The sequence below is a fragment of the Streptopelia decaocto genome (assembly GCF_964273445.1).
Source record: "Streptopelia decaocto genome assembly, chromosome: 5".
In the NCBI taxonomy this organism is placed as follows: Eukaryota; Metazoa; Chordata; class Aves; order Columbiformes; family Columbidae; genus Streptopelia; species Streptopelia decaocto.
In genome coordinates, this window is record NC_138659.1 from 28,517,546 (window position 1) to 28,523,545 (window position 6,000).

Sequence of the window (6,000 nt, forward strand, 5' to 3'; positions counted from 1 at the left end):
TACCCCCCTTACTAGCTGCCTCACACCTGTGGGCAGAGCTCAGAACCATCCTTGGCTCTCAGACCAGAGCAATTAAAAACATTAACTCTGTCCTGGGGTGTTATCTTCTTATTCTCAAACTAAGTCCAAATAATGACTGTGCTAGCTATGAAAAATCAAGTTTTCTAACTGCATGAAGAAAATGAACTAATTTTCAGTCAAACCAGCATGCTCAGAAAGCCTGCACCCATTCAAATGGCTGTTCATCAAAAATAAATCCTTGGATAACCCTAATTGTCAGACATTGCGTAAAATTTTATTAAAGAGATAAACATAGTGAAAAGAATTGTAGGTGGGACAGCTACTAGAGAGAAAAGTAGAAGAACTGCTGGTAAAGTGAGGTCTCTGGAGTAAACTTTCCCATATACGCCTATAACCTGCAGTGCTACTGAATCACTGCTAATAGCTAATATGAAGGTTCTGTAAGTGAAAATAGAGTAATAAATAATATGAAGACTGGCTGGCAGTGTTTGCCTCATTGGTTTGAAACACCACTTGAGATGGGAACTGGGGAGGAGACTCAGGCTGAATATTTGTGTCACCACTTAGGTGTGTCTCTGGGAAATTGTCATTCATATCACAAACAATCTGTTCTTTAAGTCAGTCATTGCATCCTCTTGGGTGCTTGTTGCTAATGGAGACAGAAATACTATTCTAGTCTGGATTTAATACATTTCACACATAGATTCATTGTGCACTACTTTTTTTCAGCTGAAGTAGACTTTCAACATTTTTGTGACTTTTGACACATCATCACTCATAATAGGGTCTTACTTCCAGGGAATAATGAACATATTCTTGTGCCAAATTTGAAGACGTCTTGTTCACAAACACTATTTGTAGTTTCCATACCACAAAATCAAATGGTTTCATGCAACGGGATGATTATGAATGGTCCTGTCATTTCTCTAGCTTCTAACAGTGCTTCTAAAAACCTTCAAACCACTTCATTAGTCCTATTCTCTCCATGGCTGCTGAAATCACATTTAAATATGCATCTAAATATTTTAGAACAAAAATAACAGCATTAAAGAAAAATACGCTGGTGACAAATTTTCAGACTTGGGCCTTCACTTGGACCTCAATGAACAGCTTGACTGCAAGAGAGTATAAGCACTACCTTAAGCTTAATTTCACTTTGTGGTTTCAAGAGTAGGTATTTTGTGTTCCTTATTCGGACTTCAAGTATGGCATGAATGTGTATGTGTGAATGCATGTGCATACATACTAGAAGAAATATCTCTGTCCAGTGAATATGCCCACTGAGAAATCTAAATTTATGTAATAACAGTTTTGAATCTGTTCAGGGCCAAATTGTCATCCCGAGTCTCAGATTTCTTTTGGCAAGATCATTTTGCATGACAAAATATTAGGCACCAAAGTGCAGTGTCCTTGGAATAAAGCATGAAAAAGGCAAAATTCCCTGCAGATGGAAAAGTGAACACACATGAGAGGCTGAATATAAAACCTGCGGCACAGATGAGCACAAAGAGTTTCTCCTTATTGATGAACAGGGACAGATCCTTAGTGGGTGTAAGTGGCAAGAGTTGAATTGGGGAACAGCTGAACTGGATGTTAATTAGAGCCAAGCAGATTTAACACAGTGTGGGAGCTACAGCTTACTGACACAGGCTGTGTGTCTTGTCTGTAGGTTTACAAATCTTGAAGAGCCTTCTAGGACATGCAGATTTGCAATTTCTTCCACTTTGGTAAGTGCTGATGAGCAGCCCTGTGGTGGCACCAAGGTACTGTTTATATAAGGTCTCATGAGTGTGAATGAGATTTGCACTTCTAGCCCCAGGAATTTTTGGAAATATGTTTTGTTTTCCAGCAAGCTTCTGAACATCTGGAAATGCTGGCATTCTGCTGTCTCTGCATAAATCATAAATGACTGGAAGTGACGTTTTTTTCTCCTGAAACTGGTATTTTTAAGCATTACTCTGCCACAACAAAATGAAACAAACTCATTTTCCTTTGTAGGAGGTAACGGAACACTTGGTCTCTGGGGAAATCCCTTCCATTTCTTTTCTCTAACTTCTGCCCATCAAATGAAAAGGAGATAAGGAGAATTTCTTGGGCTGGTACAAATAAAGGCCAATTTTTGGTTCTGTTCTAGTCAGGTAAAATTCCTGCTGCTGCTGTTACCACTTCCAGTCTTAATAACCATTCTGTGACCTTCACTCCCCATCAATCTATCCCTGAATAGTTATTCTATTTGCAGCTTTTCCTCTAACTCCCTTGGCCCTTGAAAGACAGCTGTGCAGTTTTTCAAGCACTGACACTGCTTCTACTATTTGGCTGATCTTCCCAGAGGTGTCGGGGGCCACTTAACCCTCCCAAGGCAGCTCACCAGGCTGCTGCACTTGGGACATGTTCTCACGTATGAAGAGCTGTGCCTGGATGCTGCTGGCAGTGTTCCTAAAGACTCCTACTATGCTGGGTTGGATTCTCTTTTGGTAAATGTATTTGAATTGTTTATTTTAGCAAACTGTGATAATCCTGTATTACCCTGAGAAAAGAAAGATATGACAGAGTACCTGAGGAGGCAGTCTCAGGTTGGAAACAAATGGTATTTCCGATAGTGTGTTACACTAGTGTAAGAAGATGACTCAGTCTCTCTCTCTCACCCTTTTAAGCACTTGCTATTCTGTTCTACACAGAGAATCTAACTGAATATTAAAATCACTTTTGGCCACTTAAAAACAGAGAAGGATCTCAACCAGATCCGTGGATCAGAAGTCCCCTGACATCTGGAGCAGTTCCAACCCTGGATTCTGCCATGAGTGCTGCAGTCAGCCTTATCTCTCATTCACTGCTGTCAAACATTTGCAGAATTGCTCTTCTAAATGTCTTAATCCTTCTGGTTTTGCTGTTTTGTAAATGATGCCAAAGCTGCTTTTTGATAACAGGCACCGAAGTAGCTCCCATATTTGCATGTGGAAAGCTGTCTTCCTGCTTCTCACAGGAGACCTCAGCTTCCACAGCAAATTTAATTCAAAAGACAACGAAGAAAAATGCCATCTATATACTAAGACGACTAATCAGTACTTGGTTTATAGTTACATGCTGACACTGATCAAACTAATTACAAGGCATACTGTCCTAAATTACTAGTTCTTTGTCTACTTCTAATGTAGCTGAGAGAACCAAAGAGGTTCTGATTCAAAGTCTGTGTTAAAACTATCAAGATCACTTGCAGTGCTGTCAATGTGTACATATGCACATGGCTACACGTATGTGTGAGATCCATATTCAGAGAGATCTCTAATACAAAGTTGTTTCAGTCAGAGAGAACTGATAGTGTTGTGCTCTGTTAAACAGCTGCTGTGTTTCAGTCAAGATTTCTTCAATCTGAAGTGGTTCATATATGTTTGCCCAGAGCATGGCCTCTAGAGTCTCAAACTAAGGACTATGTGGAACCAGACATATTCAGAAAAGTAGGAAACATTTCTGCCTACCAAGAGATAACATTGTCCATGCTGCCCAGATATGAAGGAAGATAATAATTTTCATTACAACAAAAAAATGTAGCTTGTTTAGCATATATTTTATTTTTGGGTCACCTCCAATGGCTGGACAGGAGAAAAGACATTGCTGTGGCAAATGTCCTTTTAGGTGGAGTTTGATGCTAGAGACCACTAGCCAGGAGCAGTTTTTATATACTAGAAACACCAGCAAGGGTCTTTTTCCATCTCCCTCCTCTTCTAAGCCTGGCAGAAATTGTAAATAAAATTACATAAAGTGGAGTTACACAGAAAAATACGAGTCATGTTGTGAAAGCAAAAACGGTTTTGTTTGTTTGTTTATTTTTGCAAGGACTTGAGGTAAAACTTGCACCAAAATTAGTCCTTCTTTATTTTACTTATTAACATAGTTTATGCAACACAGAGATTACTTTTGTGGGTTTTATTTTGGTTGGATATCTTATTTGTCTTCTGTTAAGTGCTGTATTAAGTGTTACATATGTGATATTGTGCCTTGTGTCTTTTATGATGGTACAATATTTACATTTATCATATTTAATAATTATTGTGATATATTTAATACATTTGTACTATCTCAAGTACATTAATATGCAAACATTAAAGCTATGTAAAACTGAGGAGCCATTGTTACTCAAATCATACTAATAAAAACCATAGAGAACCTTTTTAAAAACTGTCAACCAGGATAAGTCGTATTCAGCCACAACTGTTTATAGAAATAAAGAGGATGTCTTCCAGCTTTCAGGTTCATTCCACATTAAAGTGAGGAATTATGTTCCAGGGAAGGGGATTACTGTCAAACTGAAGCTGATCAGCTGGCATGGGGGTAGGCTTAGAAGAGTGTGCACATATGTGCTGAGATCTGAACATATTCTGTGTGCTGTGCAGAGTAGAAAGACCAAGTTCCTGTATTCGAGTCTGTGCTCAGGACACAGTGATTCGTAAAAGCACAGCTGTGATGTGTGTCCCTGAGAATGAGTGCCACACCGTGCTAGGAGATCAGGACTCTGCTCTCTATGTTTAATGCAAAGTTTCAGATGTCTACCACAATTTTGACTTAGAAAAGAACTTTCTTACAATATTGTGATTTCTCTTCTGGTCCCACCTGGACTCAGGACATTAAGAAGTGCTAATGAGGTGATAAAAGCGACAATACTTGAAAATTTAAATTTGTCTCGCTTCAAGAAATGCAGTGTTTTCTCTTTCACTTAAACTTCTCTGCCTTTCCTTTATCCAGTCCACCTCAGCTAGAACAGAACAAAACTTTGATAAAGCGCAAATTAGTCATCTCTTATCCTCTGTATTCAACATAAGGTCTGGCAATGCACTAGTAAGACAGGCCCAGTTCTCCCCTACATCAAGTTAATTCTAATAACTGAGCCTACTAGCATGTGCCAGCCTTCATCACCATGCTGAATCGCAGTTCTTCCTCTCACTGAGTGCAATGCATTCAGTTTGATCTCTGTTAGACAAGTGTAATGTATGGCTATGAAAATTACCCCTTTTCAGCTGAACTCCAGATTGTACATTCCCACAGAGTACTTAACAGTGTGGGAGGTCAGAATCAACAAATGGTCAGACATTTACAAGCTGGTTCAAATCTTCAAACTTAAAAACCCCCAAATGAGGACTTTGCAAATGCAATAAAAATAGAATTTACTTTGAATATTTGTTATTTTTCTATTAGTAAAACTGTAACAAATTGAACAAAACCAGTGTCAGCATGCAGAAATAAAAACCAGAACAAGCTTGTTGAGTAATTAAATGAGACATCGAGCTCATCCTTGAGAAGCTACAAAGCAAAAAGCTTGTAAGAATGATTACGAGTATCACAGTTCTCAGAACGCGAATGGATCTAATTCCTCCAATAAGTTGTGTTGTTCTGTGCATTTTGTATTTTAGTGTGACAGGAAGTCCACTGCAAATCCCATGCCAGCTCCATGCAGAGCGTTGAGAAACAACAGCTCCCTGCTTGCTGACACTACAAGGACAATTTGTCTGTAAGTTGTGTCTTTTCGTTCAGTTGTTTCTACTCATTTCAGGTGATGTAGCTGAATGCAATGAAAGAAAGGGGTCCAGGAAAGCAGAGAGGATGGATTTTATTAGCAGTCATGATCACCTGAGTTGGTCCAATTAGTGAACAGGTTATGATTATTTGGAAATACGCCCTCCTCTCCAAAGTGCTGAGTGGCAGTTGGCAGCTATGCACTTCTGAAAGAAGGTTCTCAACATTGGCTTGAAGAGGAGGGCATACTCTAGTTTGCATGGTGATATGAACAAAATAATAATTTCTCTCACTGACAAAGAAAGGGCAAAAGCAAGCATCGTATATGAAATGTCATGTTCTTTCTTAAATAGTAGCATGACCTCCAACTTAAAGGTGCACCCAGTTTACCTTCTCCAAGGGCCTTCCCTTCTCCTAAGGACTTTTCCGAAAGCGCTGTCCTGATGGAAACAGAGCAGATAGCAGCTTATG